At 41.9% G+C, this 13,267-nt stretch overlaps 1 protein-coding gene and 1 pseudogene across 5 annotated transcripts in view; one reads left to right on the top strand and one right to left on the bottom strand.

Annotated features, from left to right (window-relative positions):
- Positions 1–13,267, bottom strand: part of LOC121279359 (KH domain-containing, RNA-binding, signal transduction-associated protein 3-like) — a 220,957-nt gene that overhangs the window by 98,200 nt on the left and 109,490 nt on the right. The gene's annotated exons all lie outside the window — the stretch shown is intronic.
- On the top strand, positions 8,446–8,705 carry LOC121279360 (annotated as a pseudogene).

Raw genomic sequence — 13,267 nt, 5'->3', positions numbered from 1 at the left:
AGAGTGGAAGAGAGTGAGAAGTTGTGTGGTATACCTTATTTAAGTAGCAGCTATTTTTGCCTTGATATTTATGGTTAAAATTTTATAAGGGAGCAGTCACCAAGTAGTTTACTTGTGTGTTCTGACCAAGTTATAAGACTGTTTAAATTACATAATTTTAATAGTGTCTCTTCAGCAATACCGCCAGGATATTGTCAGGAACTGCACAGTTTGCCTTGACCAGTGCACTCAGACAATTCCTGATGACGTATGGGTGAATAAATTGGCTGAAGACGGCATCCGTGATAGTGGACATCAGAAGCAGACAGCGAAGGATCACCTACTCGGAAGTTCTGGCTGAAGATAGTAATGGATGCTTCAGCCTTTTCTTTCGCCTTTTCGAGAAACTAAATCTCTTTTTTTCTGGGCAGTTTCAATCTCTCCTTAAGCGAATAATTGTGGCAACTGTGATTTTGAAAATATAACCAGGTAAGTCTGATTACTACCCTATCCAGTACAGGTGATGGACTGAACCAGAGTTAGCAGGAACAATTTAAGGTAGTCTGTTCCCATATTATGCAGATATGCCAGTTAACAAAAAAACATTTGACTTTGCTCTTCCTAATACAGAGGGTATGAAGAGCTTTTCAAATAGAGTCAAAAAGGGAACAAGAAAGCAGATGTAAATCTCAGAAAAATACTCCAAATCCCTTTTGACATTGAAACTCCTTTGAAAGACAACCTTGCCACAGTCTACACTCTTATCTTAATTAGATTGCTCATTGTGGAATAAATGCTAATTGCAGCTGCTGGAGACAAGCTAACTGTCAAATAGTATGCCCAATGTTGTTACATTGAAAAATTCTGCCAAGTTGCAAAACCCTGCTGAACCTGTATACGTATTTTCAATGAAGAATCCAAACATATAATTAAAATGCTTTTATAAAACAGCTTTTAAACAGAGATGAAAGGAAATTGGATAAATGATAACCAAACTTTCAAATCACCATGGGACACAACTCCACTGTATCACTCCTCCAAAGTCTCTGTACTAGAAAAAGAATCACAAGAATTGCTACAGCGCAGGAGGCAGCCATTCTGCCCATCATGTCGCCACTGGCTCTCTGAATGAGCAATTCACCTACTCCATTCCCCCACCTTCCCCCCACAACCTGCACATTCTTCCTTTTCGGATCTAATTCTCCTTTGAATGCCATGATTGAATCCACTTCCACCACTCTCAGACAGTACATTCCAGATCTTAACCACTCGCTGTGTGAAAAAAGGTTTTCATGTCACTTTTGCTTCTTTTGCCAATTACTTTAAACCTGCTGTCTTGAACTTTTCACAAATGGGAACAGTTTCTCTTTATCAAACATAAAAGAAATGCACTTTGTTTACTCACCAACATACATTTTAAAGCCATTTCACTGAAGCTTCTAAAATTAGGTTTCACGAGGAGTGGTGAATTTGCTTTCATTGAAAAAAAACTGGAGGAAAATTTCTTTTTTGTCCTTGTTCTATGACCCAATAAACAGGAAGGAACAAATAATACAAATAAGGACAAATTCAATAGCCATACCAAAAGAGAAGAAATGGTTGAAGAGATGGGATGTAATTTATCTGGATTTTCAAAGACCTTCAATAAGATGCTCCTGAATAGACTACTGAATACAATCAGAGAATGTGGAATCAGAAGACAAATGGCAGAAGGGATTGCTAGCTGACTTCAAGACAGAAAACAGAGAGTGGGAGTAAAGGATAGTTATTCAGAGTGGCAGAACATGGAATAATGTTCCACAAGGATCACTGCTGTTCACAATTGTATCAGCAATTTGGGCTTTGGAATTAAAAACACAATTTCTAAACTTGCAAATGACTCCAAAATGGAGGGTGGTTTTGGGGCGGTGGGGGTGCGCAGCAGTTATGCGGGTCAATACCGAGGGTGCCTGTAAAAAACTACAGGGGGATATTAATAAATTTGCACAATGGGCAAATAACTGACAAATGAATAAAAACAAAAAAACTGCGGATGCTGGAAATCCAAAACAAAAACAAAAACAGAATTACCTGGAAAAACTCAGCAGGTCTGGCAGCATCGGCGGAGAAGAAAAGAGTTGACGTTTCGAGTCCTCATGACCCTTCGACAGAACTGTTCTGTCGAAGGGTTATGAGGACTCGAAACGTCAACTCTTTTCTTCTTCGCCGATGCTGCCAGACCTGCTGAGTTTTTCCAGGTAATTCTGTTTTTGTTTTTGAACTGACAAATGAAGTTCAACACAGATAAACACGAGGTAGTAGATTTGGTAGGAACAAGGAGGTCATTTATTACTCAGAAGGTGCAAATCTAGTTGGGGCAGAGGAACAAAGGAATCACTAAAATTTGGAAGGCCATTTAAAAAAAAAGACCAAGCACTATGCTTTACTTCCAGAACAACAGAATTGAAAAGTAGGGAGGCTAAGCTAAACATGTACAAACCTTTGGTTAGACCAGAATTAGATTAGTGTGTGTAGTTCTGGATGCCATGCTATGAAAAGGATATGGAGGCACAGGAATAGAGTGGATGCAGAGAGGATATTTCCTCTTGTGGGGAAGAGCATAACTAGAGACCATCAAGATAGTCACCAAGAAATCCAAAAGGGAATTATGAAAGAAAAACTCCCTTTACCCAGAGTGGTGAGAATGTGGAAATCATTACCACAAGGACTGGTTGAGGCCAACGGTGTAGATGCATTTAAGGGGAAGATAGATAAGCATACGAGGGAGAAGGGAATAGAAGGTTACGCTGACAGATTTAAGTGAGGAAAGATGATAGGTTCGAGTGGGCTTGGGAGCCATGAGAACAGGAAAGGGGGCAGTATGAATATCATACCAGTATATCAGTGTGGGACATATGACACCAAGCCACATAAGATGATACTGGGACAGATGACCAAAGGCTTGGTCAAAGAGGTACCTTTAAAAAGCACCTTAAAGGAGGGTTTAGAGAGCTTTAGAGCTTAGGGCCTTGGTAGCTGAACACATGATTACCAATATGTTGGTAGAGTGATTAAAATAGAGAATGTTAAGAGGCCAGAACTGGAGGAGCAGTATCTTAGTGGGGTGTAGGGCTCGAACAGCAGAGATAGAGAGGGGTGCAGCCATTGGGGTAATTGAAGATAAAATTGAGGTAATGCTTAATCAGGAGCCAATGTAGGTCAGCGAGTACATGGTGATAGATGAACGGTACTTGGTCCAAATTAGAACATGGGTAAGAGAGTTGTGGTTTAGCTAAAGTTTTTAGGGGGTAGAATGTGGAATGCCAACCAGAAGTAGTTGGAATAGTCAAGTACATGGATAAGAAAATTTATGGATGAGGATTTAGCAGACAGGGGGCGGGTGGGAAGCAGTGTCAGGACATACTATGGAGCTATATACAGCCAGTCTTAATGATGGTGCAGATATGTGGACGCAAGCTCATCCCGGGGTCAGTCATGACACCAAGTTTGCAAACAATCTGGTTGTGCTACAGACAGTTATCAGGAAGAGGGAAGGAGTCAGTAGCTAGGGAACAGTTTGTGGTAAGGGCAGAAAACAAGGACCTCTGTTTTTCCAATGATTAATTGGAGGAAATTTCTGGTCATCTAGTACAGGATGTGACAAAGGCAGTCTGACCATTTAGAGACAGTGAAGGAGTTGACGGAGGTGTTGGTGAGGTAAAGCTGGGTGTTGTCAGTGTACATGCGAAAATTGACTGTATTTCAGATGGTGCTTTTGAGGGTCAGCATGTGGATAAGAAATAGGAGGGAGCCAACTTTCGCTCCTTGGAGGAGACCACAGCTAACATCTTGGGAACAAGAGGCAGTCATTGCTGGTGAACCTCTAGTCAAACGGGAAAGTCAGTTTCTGTCAGTTTCATGCCCAGTCAGCCTGATTGAGAGGCAGGAAGCTAGCAGCACAAGGCTGCTGCAGAGGTTAGGTAGATCTAGTAGACAGGGGTGGGAGTTACAAATCAGGTGTGAATCCAATGGTTGTCGGGGAGAGCACAGAGATAGTGGTGGACCATTTACTGGTAGTTTATTGGGCTGGGAAAAAACACTGCTGCTCTTCCTGGCTCTCAGGCACTTACATCACTGGGCTGGATGTTACAGACTACCTGTAGGTAGGAAAGCAGGCGGGTGGACCCATAAAATAGATCAGTGTCATCCCACCCACCCTGCTGTGATTTTACAAACAGCAGGGAAGTGTCAGGTGGGCTGCTTGCCCATGGCCCAGTTGAGTCCCTAAAGGGAGGGGCCTCATCCTGCCACCGCTGAGATTTAATGGGTGGCAGGAGGCGCCTACACCCAATGTGCAGCCTGACAAGTTTGACCCTGTGAGCCGCTGGACAGTGAAGGGAGAGGTGGGGTTGGCGTGGTTCCTCCTTTTCAGGACCCTACAGCCAATTGGAATCCCCTCCTGTCACCTCCATCCTCCACTCTTTTCCCTCCATGTGTCCATCATCCCCATCCCCTACCCTGTCCAACCTGCACACCGCCCACCCACCCCACCCCACCCACCTTGCTGGGGTCTGCCAGCATGGTCCCGGCCAGATCCTAGACTTCACTGGAGGTCTGATCCACTGCTGGAAGCCTCCTGGAAATCTTCAGTGCAGTACTGGCAGTGACTAGCACTCCAGGTGATGCTGCTGGTAGTGCAGAGCTACATGCTTCTGAGTGCCTACCAGCTCTATGAGGTGGGGCTTCCTTTCTGGAAATAGGGCAAAGTCTCTAGCAACTGTAGGCCCATCAGCTGTAAAGTTAAAGCAAGGTGAGCTGGCTAAGTGAAAGCAGGCTTGCACCCGACACCCAACTGGGTTGCTGGGAGCCCACTCTGTGATTAATCCAGCCCATTGATCTTAGCTTCCTTGTACCTGCTGGATTTCCTTAGGCCTGGAAAATCCAGTCAATATGGGCAAAAAGCAGAATGACCAACAAAATGAAAACAGGCAACTTAATTTAATATTTAAACGACCAACCTGCTCAAGTGGATTGGTCACCCACAGTTTTAACAGGGGAAGGATAACAGTGAGTGGCCAAGTTGGGTTTCTGCTTAGATTTTTTGCATTTTAACCTTTGACATGGCTCCAATCCTTTCATTTATGAGTTTTAATGCTCAAGAACATGAAAACACTGGAAACTGGAGCAGGAGTAGACCATATGGCCCTGCTCTGCCATTCAATACCGCTGGTCTTGGGCTTCAATCCATTTTCCCACTTGCTCCCCATATCCCTTAATTCTGAGACATCAAAAATGTGTCTATCCTTCTTACTGGAGATCTCAGTACAGTTATTTTATTTGTTTCCATTTGTTGCTTTCTATGTTTTTCCTAGGTCTGCTAGATGACCAATTTTCCTTGGATAACCTCATACATTGACTTGTAGAAGTGGATCATTTGCTCTTTAGGGTTGAATAATGGTCTTGTATTGTACTAAATACTTATTTGAAGAAGTCCCACTGTTTTTCTGTAGGATTATCTATTAATAGCTCAGCCCAGTTTAACGTGTTCAGCTTACAATTACAGCATCATACAGCACAGGATGCCATTTCTCTCATTGCACCTGTGTCAATTCTTTCTAGGAGCTATACAATTAGTCCCACTCCCTTTCCCTTTCCACACTGCACTGCAATTTTCTTTTCTTTTTAAGAATATATTCTCTTGAAAACAACCAAATCTCCTTCTACCCATTCTAGATCATAACTTGTTGCATGAAATAAATTCTCTTCATCCCCCTGCACACTGCAATCATCAGCAAACTTCCCCACTTATGATGCAAGGAAGATCATTGATGAAGCAGCTGAAGATAATTGTGCCTAGGTCACTGCCCTGAGGAATGCCAGTAGCAACATCCTAGGGCTGGGATGTTTGGCCTCCAAAAACCATCTTCTGTTGGACTCAGTGAGACTCCAGCCAATGGAGAGTTTTCACCATTTCCCATTCACTTTAATTTTACTCGCCTCCCTTGATGCCACACTCAGTCAGAACTCTCTTTTAATTCAAGGTAAATGAAGAATGAAATCCAGGTTAAATTAGCTATGGCAGGAGGCATGACCAGTGACCAAAATAGCATCTGGAAGTCCAAGAGCATCAGCATGAAGCTGAAAAATGTCTAGAATAGTGACTAGTGTGGAGTGTTACACTCTATATATACATAACAGTTGGACTCTGAAGGAAGAGGATGAGAGGGTATCAGCTTTTGAAATATGGGTATCGTGAAGGGTGCTCAATCAGCTGGATGGACAGAAAGACAAATCAGTGGATTAGATCAAGAGCAGGAGTTCAGAAATCAAAAGGTTGCTCAGTACAGTTAGAGAGAGAAAGATGGCCAAGTATTGACATTGAAAAATGGGACCTGACAGACATTCCTGGCAAAAACTGAAGGGGAAAGAGGGTGAAACACAAGAGGAACAAGAAATATTAACCACCAATCCAATTCTGAGTCGAGGGCAGAGGAAGGCTTGATGAAAGCCAGAGAAGAAGCAAAATGATGCCAAAAGCCCCAAATAAGGCTTGATGGAAAAGAAAATGGAGCATGTGACCTCCTACTAGTTTTGCCCAGCAATAAACTGATGTGACCCAGTTACCATGGGGATTGGCAGCCCAGATCAAGTCCTATTGAAACCCAAGCACCAAATTTAACACATGAACACAAAAGGGAAGCAGCTGGTTTGGCTTTGTGTAGACTTTGAGTCAGTAAATCTGAGAGTCTTCAACCATGGACACAATGAAGCTGTTGTGGCCAGCAGGGGGAAAAGCTATTCTGTTAGCTGCCAGGCAGATTGTTGGTGGGAGCTTGTCCCCTGGTCGAAGGGACAGAACCAACAGAGATTTAAAGGACACCAGAAGATTTGCCCCGAGGTGGCCGGGAGAAGGAATCACTGGAGTGGACTTTGCTATTGAAAGGCAAATCGGGGTGGGGGTGGGGGCAGAGCAGGAAAGAGTGTAAGGGATTCTCATAAGATTGAGGGAAACGATTTTCAACAGACACTGGACATTATGGCTTAGCGAAACAGGGAGAAGCGAGCAGACTGGAAGGTAGGAGTGACTTTGAACTGATTTCTGTAGAGATTACACCACGCTCTCTGCAGAATTGTAATGTCTAAATGTGGTGTGGGATTATTGGTCATGTTAAGAAACTAATAAGGATCGTAACACTGTCTTGGTATCAAAGGCAGTCACAGAGAAAGGTATAGTACTGAAAGAGACCATTCAACCCATCAAGTCTGTGCCAGCTTCTTTGTAGAGCAATCAGTTGCCCCACTCCTTGGCACTTTCCCCTATCCCTACAATTTTTCTCCTGCAAGTATAAATCCAAGTATCTTTTCACTTACCACAGAATCGGTTTCCACCACCATATCTGGTAGCAAATTCCAAATCCTAACTAGTAGTTGCATAAAAGATTTTTCTCACACTGCCTCTGGTTATTTTGCCAATCACCATAAATCTGTACACTCTGGTTATTGACCCTTCTGCCATTGGAAACAGATTTCCTTTGTTTATTCTCTAAACTCTTCATGATTTAAACACTTTTATCGAATTTCATTCTAGCTGAGGAAAAAAACCTTCAGGTTCTCCAGTCTAACCACAGCTGTAACCCCGCTTCCCTGGTAAATTACCATTCTGGTAAATTTGTTTTGCATTCTATATCTCTATTTATAAAGCCAAGGATCCCATCTGCTTTATTATCTTTGTTAGCCTGTCCTGTCACCTTCAGAGATTTGTGCAAAAAAACCCAGGTCTCTGTTCTTACACCCTTGTAAATTATACTACTTACCTTCCTCATGCTTCCTGCCAAAATGTACATTTTTCTGCAGTAACTTTCATCTGTTATGTGTCTATCCATTCCACCAGACTGTTTGGGTGCTCTTGAAATCTATGGTCATCATCCTCATGATTCACAACACTTGCAAATTGTAGGTCATCTGCAAATTTTGAATTGGGCCCTATAGTCATAGTCATCCTCCCTGACAACCCCAACAGTCCAAGTCATTGATGCATATCAAATACAGCAGTGGTCCAAAAAAAAAAACAGCCATTCAGCACATACCTGTTTGCTATCCCTTAGTCAATTTTGTGTTCATATTGCTACTGCCGCTTTTACCCCATGGGCTTCAATTTTGCTAATAAGCTTATTAGATGATACTTTATTAAATGACTTTGAAAAGTCCTTATACACAACATCAATTGCACTGCCCTCATCACCCTTTCTGTTACCTCATCAAGAAAAGTGAAACATGATTTATCCTCAATAAATCCAAGCTGGTTATCCTCTTTAGTCCATACTTATCCAAGTGGCTGCTAATTATTCCCAGATAATTATTTGTAAAAGGTTCACCATGAAAGTTGAGAGTGTGCAGCTCCCGACCCTTGGCACTCGTGACAGAGAGTGAGAGCAAGAGAACGTGCTCCGGAGCTGCCGCCATTACAGTGTCAGCCAATCACTCAGCATGAGTTTATCACTGAATCCAAAACCTTTCCTCAACTCGTTAACTGGCAAACCGCTGATGTGAAATTAAAATGGGGAATGGAATACAAGGGCTACTTGTTGTCAGTTGATGGATATACGAACATGAAGATGGCGAACACGGAAGAATATATTGATGGTGCTTTAGCAGGTCATCTTGGCGAGTCCAAATAAGGTGTTAACAATGTTCTGTACATCAAAGGAGTTGAGGAAGAAGATGAAGATGGAAAAATGAGAGAGTAGCTTTTATTTTATTTTGAAGAACAGCCACATGTACAATTTTTGAATACTTTTTAAAAATATATCCAGCAATTAAAATATGCTGTATTTGGGACGAGGTCAGGGGGTTTGTACTCTGCTGCAAAGTGTTCAGGACAAACTGTGATTTAATTGTAGACACAACTGTTCTAATTCGATTCCGCACATGTTCAAATGTGACTTTAGGTGTAAGTTGAACCAAGAAAAACGGTTTTCAATCGTGTAAAAAGAAAAAAATCACTGACATTAAATTGAGAGGTCTGTAATGGTCAGGTTTATCCTTCTCCTTTTTGCCAGACAAGAGAATACCATTTGCAATTCCCCAGTTCTCTAGCATCACCCCCGTATCTGAGGAGGATTGAAAAATTCTAATTATGTAACACTTTTCATGATCACTGAATGTTTCAAAGCAATTTACAGCCAATGAAGCACTTTTTAAGTGTAGACACTGTTTATAATTTAGGAAACATGGCAGCCATTTTGCACACAAACAGTAATGTGATAATGACCAGATGATCTGTTTTAGCGTTGTTGATTGAAGGATAAATATTGGCCAGGGCAACAGGGATAATACACCTATTCTTCTTCAAAATAAAGCCATGGGGTCTTTTACATCCATCTTAGTGAGAGGGCAGGTGGGGCCTCAACTTAACATTTCACCCAAACGGCAGCACCTCTGACAATACAGCACTGCCTCAGTATTGTCAGCCTTGATTTTTTTTTGTGCTTAAAACTTGAGGTGCGGCTTGAACCACAACATTCTGACTCAAGAGATAAGAGTGCTAGCAACTGAGCCATGGCTGATGCTCTAAAATAAGATTGGGTCCAGAATCTCAGCAACTTTCTCTCTTTTTCCCTCAACCTAGGATTCATCCCAGCTGGGCAAGATCTAACTTAACCACTTAGTACTGCCAGCCTCTCTAATATGGAGTATATGGGTCAGATAGAGTTTCGGGGCGATTCTGATGTTGAGTTATGTTGGCTGATCACGGAGTTAGCCCTAGGTAATAACTTTTGTAATATTTCCAGGGCAAGTACGCGGGTAAGTCTCACATCTGGCCCAAGTCTCTGTGCTGATGGCCGTGTGTAGTGGAAATCAGCCCATCAGAAATTTAAAGTCCCCAATTACAGGGCGTGTCTGTGTGTCAGGACTTCTGCAAGGTCCTGACACGCATCTCCCAACTTAGTCCCATCTCCGACCATCTGGATACTGGAAGCTTTGGGCCAATAGCATCTCAGGACAGCATTATACCTGAGCTCAGTTGTGTTCCAATCCAGGTCCATGTGTATGCATTTTTCAGTGGTGCTCCTGCAAGGTTACTGTAGCAGAAATTCCTGCTGATTTGTATCTCCTTTGATTAGCTGTGGAATGTTAAAGCCAACTTAGTGATCGAATGGCCTAACCTCAGTATAGGTAAGGGATTGAACCAGGGCAGCCCTGGTCTCAGCAGATCAGTATCACACCACATGCTGCATTAAGACACTGAAGAAGTTCTAGTTTTTGTTCACTCTCAACCTGAGTCACAAGCTGTGAATTCAAGCTCCATGATAGACATAAGCTTACATTCCAAGTAGTATTGAGGCAGCTCTCCTAGTTGGAGGTGCTAATTGTTCAGGTGACAGCTTAAATCAAGATCTGCTTAAATGGGCAAAACAGCAAGATTGCCTCATTTCCTGGTCTACATCTCTTTTTCAGACATCACCACAAATTAGATTATATGTTAATTTTGTCATCAATTTTCTGTTGTGGGATCTAGTTGTGCCCAAATTAGCTGTTGTGTTTACCTACAAAACAGTGACTGCGCTCAAAGCAATCCATTGGTTGCAGAGTTTTGGGATGCTCCGAGGGCACATTTAGCCTCAATATAAATCAAAGTTTTTCCTTTCTTTCCAATTGTAACACTATTATTGGAGTATTTGTCTTTTAACTATGTACTGGATCAGCTGCTTTAAATTTTCATGGCTTGAGGATAATGATGATGCCCAATCTAATTCCAAATATATGCTAAAATTTATTAAAAGCTCAAATGTGAAGTAGAATTCTCATATTCTGAAGCTAACAGGGATATATGATGCAATTCCAACTAACAACTTAATATTTATGAAACATGTAATGAGAAACAGGATAATCCACTGTATTCTGAATTACGATTATTCATGTCCCCCACTTTTGACTTCAGACAAATATTCTATGTATTAAACTAGTTGCTGAAAGTAATGAAAGATTACTTATATTGCTTAAATACTTAAAAACCAATTATGAAATGGTCCAAAATTCTACTCAAGCTATAAATATTGAACAGGAGTATTTTGATTTCCTATGCAAACTTTAGTGAAAATTTGAAATTTAAATTTCATCACAAAGGGGGGCTGCAATACATGGTAACCAGCATGTTTCCTTGCCCATGTTTGACCTAATCCTATGAGACTTCATGGGACCGGAGTTGACACTGAGGACTCCCAGAGCAACTCCCTCCCCAGTGTATTCCACTGTGCCATCGCCTCTATTGGGTCTGTCCTGCTGGTGGGACAAGACATATCCAGGAATGGTGATGGTGGTCCAAAACAAAAACAGAATTACCTGGAAAAATGCAGCAGGTCTGGCAGCATCGGCGGAGAAGAAAAGAGTTGACGTTTCGAGTCCTCATGACCCTTCGACAGAACTTGAGTCAAGTTCTGTCGAAGGGTCATGAGGACTCGAAACGTCAACTCTTTTCTTCTCCGCCGATGCTGCCAGACCTGCTGAGTTTTTCCAGGTAATTCTGTTTTTGTTTTGGATTTCCAGCATCCGCAGTTTTTTTGTTTTTATCATGGTGATGGTGGTGTCTGGGATATTATCTGTCAAGTATGGTTCCATGTTAGGCTATTGCTTGACTTGTCTGTGAGACAGGTCCCTCAATTTTGGCACAAGCCCCCAGATGTTAGTAAGGAGGACTTTGCAGGGTCGACACGGCTGGTTTTGCCGTTGCAGTTTCCGGTGCCTAGGTTGATGTTGGGTGGTCCATCCGATTTCATTCCTTTTTATTGACTTTTTTAGCGGTTTGAGACAACTGAGTGGTTTGCCATTTCAGAGGGCATTTAAGAGTCAACCACATTACTGCGGATCTGGAGTCACACGTAGGCCAAACCAGGTGAGGATGGCAGATTTCTTTCCCTAAAGGACATTCGCGAACCACCTGGGTTTTCATGATAAATCGACAATGGTTTCATGGTCATTAGACTTTTAATTCCAGACTTCTATTGAATTCAAATTCCACCATCTGCCATGGTGGGATTCAAACCCAGGTCCCCAGAGCATCACCCTGGGTCTCTGGATTACCAATCCAGTGCCACCGCCTCCTCTCTGAGGAAAATTTGCAGGGCTGTGGGAACAAAGGCAGGGGAGTGGGACTAGCTGACTAGCTCATAGAGAGAGCCAGCATGAACACAATGGGCCAAAAGGTCTTCTTCTGTGCTGTAACCATTCTGAGATTCAATGTTTCGATGGACAGCTAGCCAGTAGCATGTAAATGAAAATGAAACTTAGGAGTTAAGGTTGCTCAAGCCTCAAACTGGTGACACAACTCCCCTCCACTCCCTCCCAGGAACACATTCCCAGTTAAAATTCACTCTTTTTCTGATTGGACTCATCTTTTCTCTGTGAAGCTTCTTGAACTTTGTTTTATTTCAGATTTCCACTGTCTTACAGCTTTCTGTCTGTAGAAAACTTTGTCAAATCCATAAAACACCATTTCTACACCAGAGAAGGACATTAGTGAATAACAATGATTGCTAGAACTTGTTCTATTACTTTCTCTTTGGATGCAAAGTCAGTATTAAATATCTCATTTTCTTTGAGCTTGATAGACAAAGGCAACTTTCCCTCTGCAAGAAGATTCAGCTCAGTCTGAATTTAAATCAAATTCACAGAATTCCAAGATCAATTTTGATAAGTCAACTTTTTAAATCATATCGGTATGAATATTTTTAACTTCTACCTTTTCAATAAGATGGCAGAGGGAAGTGGTGGAATCCTTACAAGTGAAACATCCAAAATAGAATGCACCTTCACGAAGGACAAATGGTTGTATTCTTTGATGATTACCTGATCATGTATTTGGCATCGATTTTCAAAGTTGTAAAATTAGGTTCCCAACATGAGAATTAAATGGAAATACAATACATTTGATAAGGTGCCACATCAAAGATTATTACGGAAGATAAAAGCACATGGTGTAGGGGATAACATATCAGCACGGATAGAGGATTGGGTGGCTGGCAGAAAGTATGCATAAATGGGTCTTTTTCTGATTGGCAGGATGTGTCGAGTGGAATCCCATAGGGGTCTGTACTGGGGCCTCAACTTTTTATGATTTACATCAATAACTTAGATGAGGGGAGTGAAGACATGGTATCTAAATTTGCAGATGACACAAAGATATGTAGGAAAGTATGTCGTGAAGAGGACATGAAGAGGTTGCAGACAGGTATAAATAGGTTGAGTGAGTGGGGTAAAAATTTGGCAAATGGAGCTTAATATGGGAAAATGTGAAGTTGTTCTCTTTGGC

Source organism: Carcharodon carcharias, chromosome 6, assembly GCF_017639515.1.
Source record: "Carcharodon carcharias isolate sCarCar2 chromosome 6, sCarCar2.pri, whole genome shotgun sequence".
In the NCBI taxonomy this organism is placed as follows: domain Eukaryota; kingdom Metazoa; phylum Chordata; class Chondrichthyes; order Lamniformes; family Lamnidae; genus Carcharodon; species Carcharodon carcharias.
This window is presented reverse-complemented; position numbering and strand designations above follow the sequence as displayed.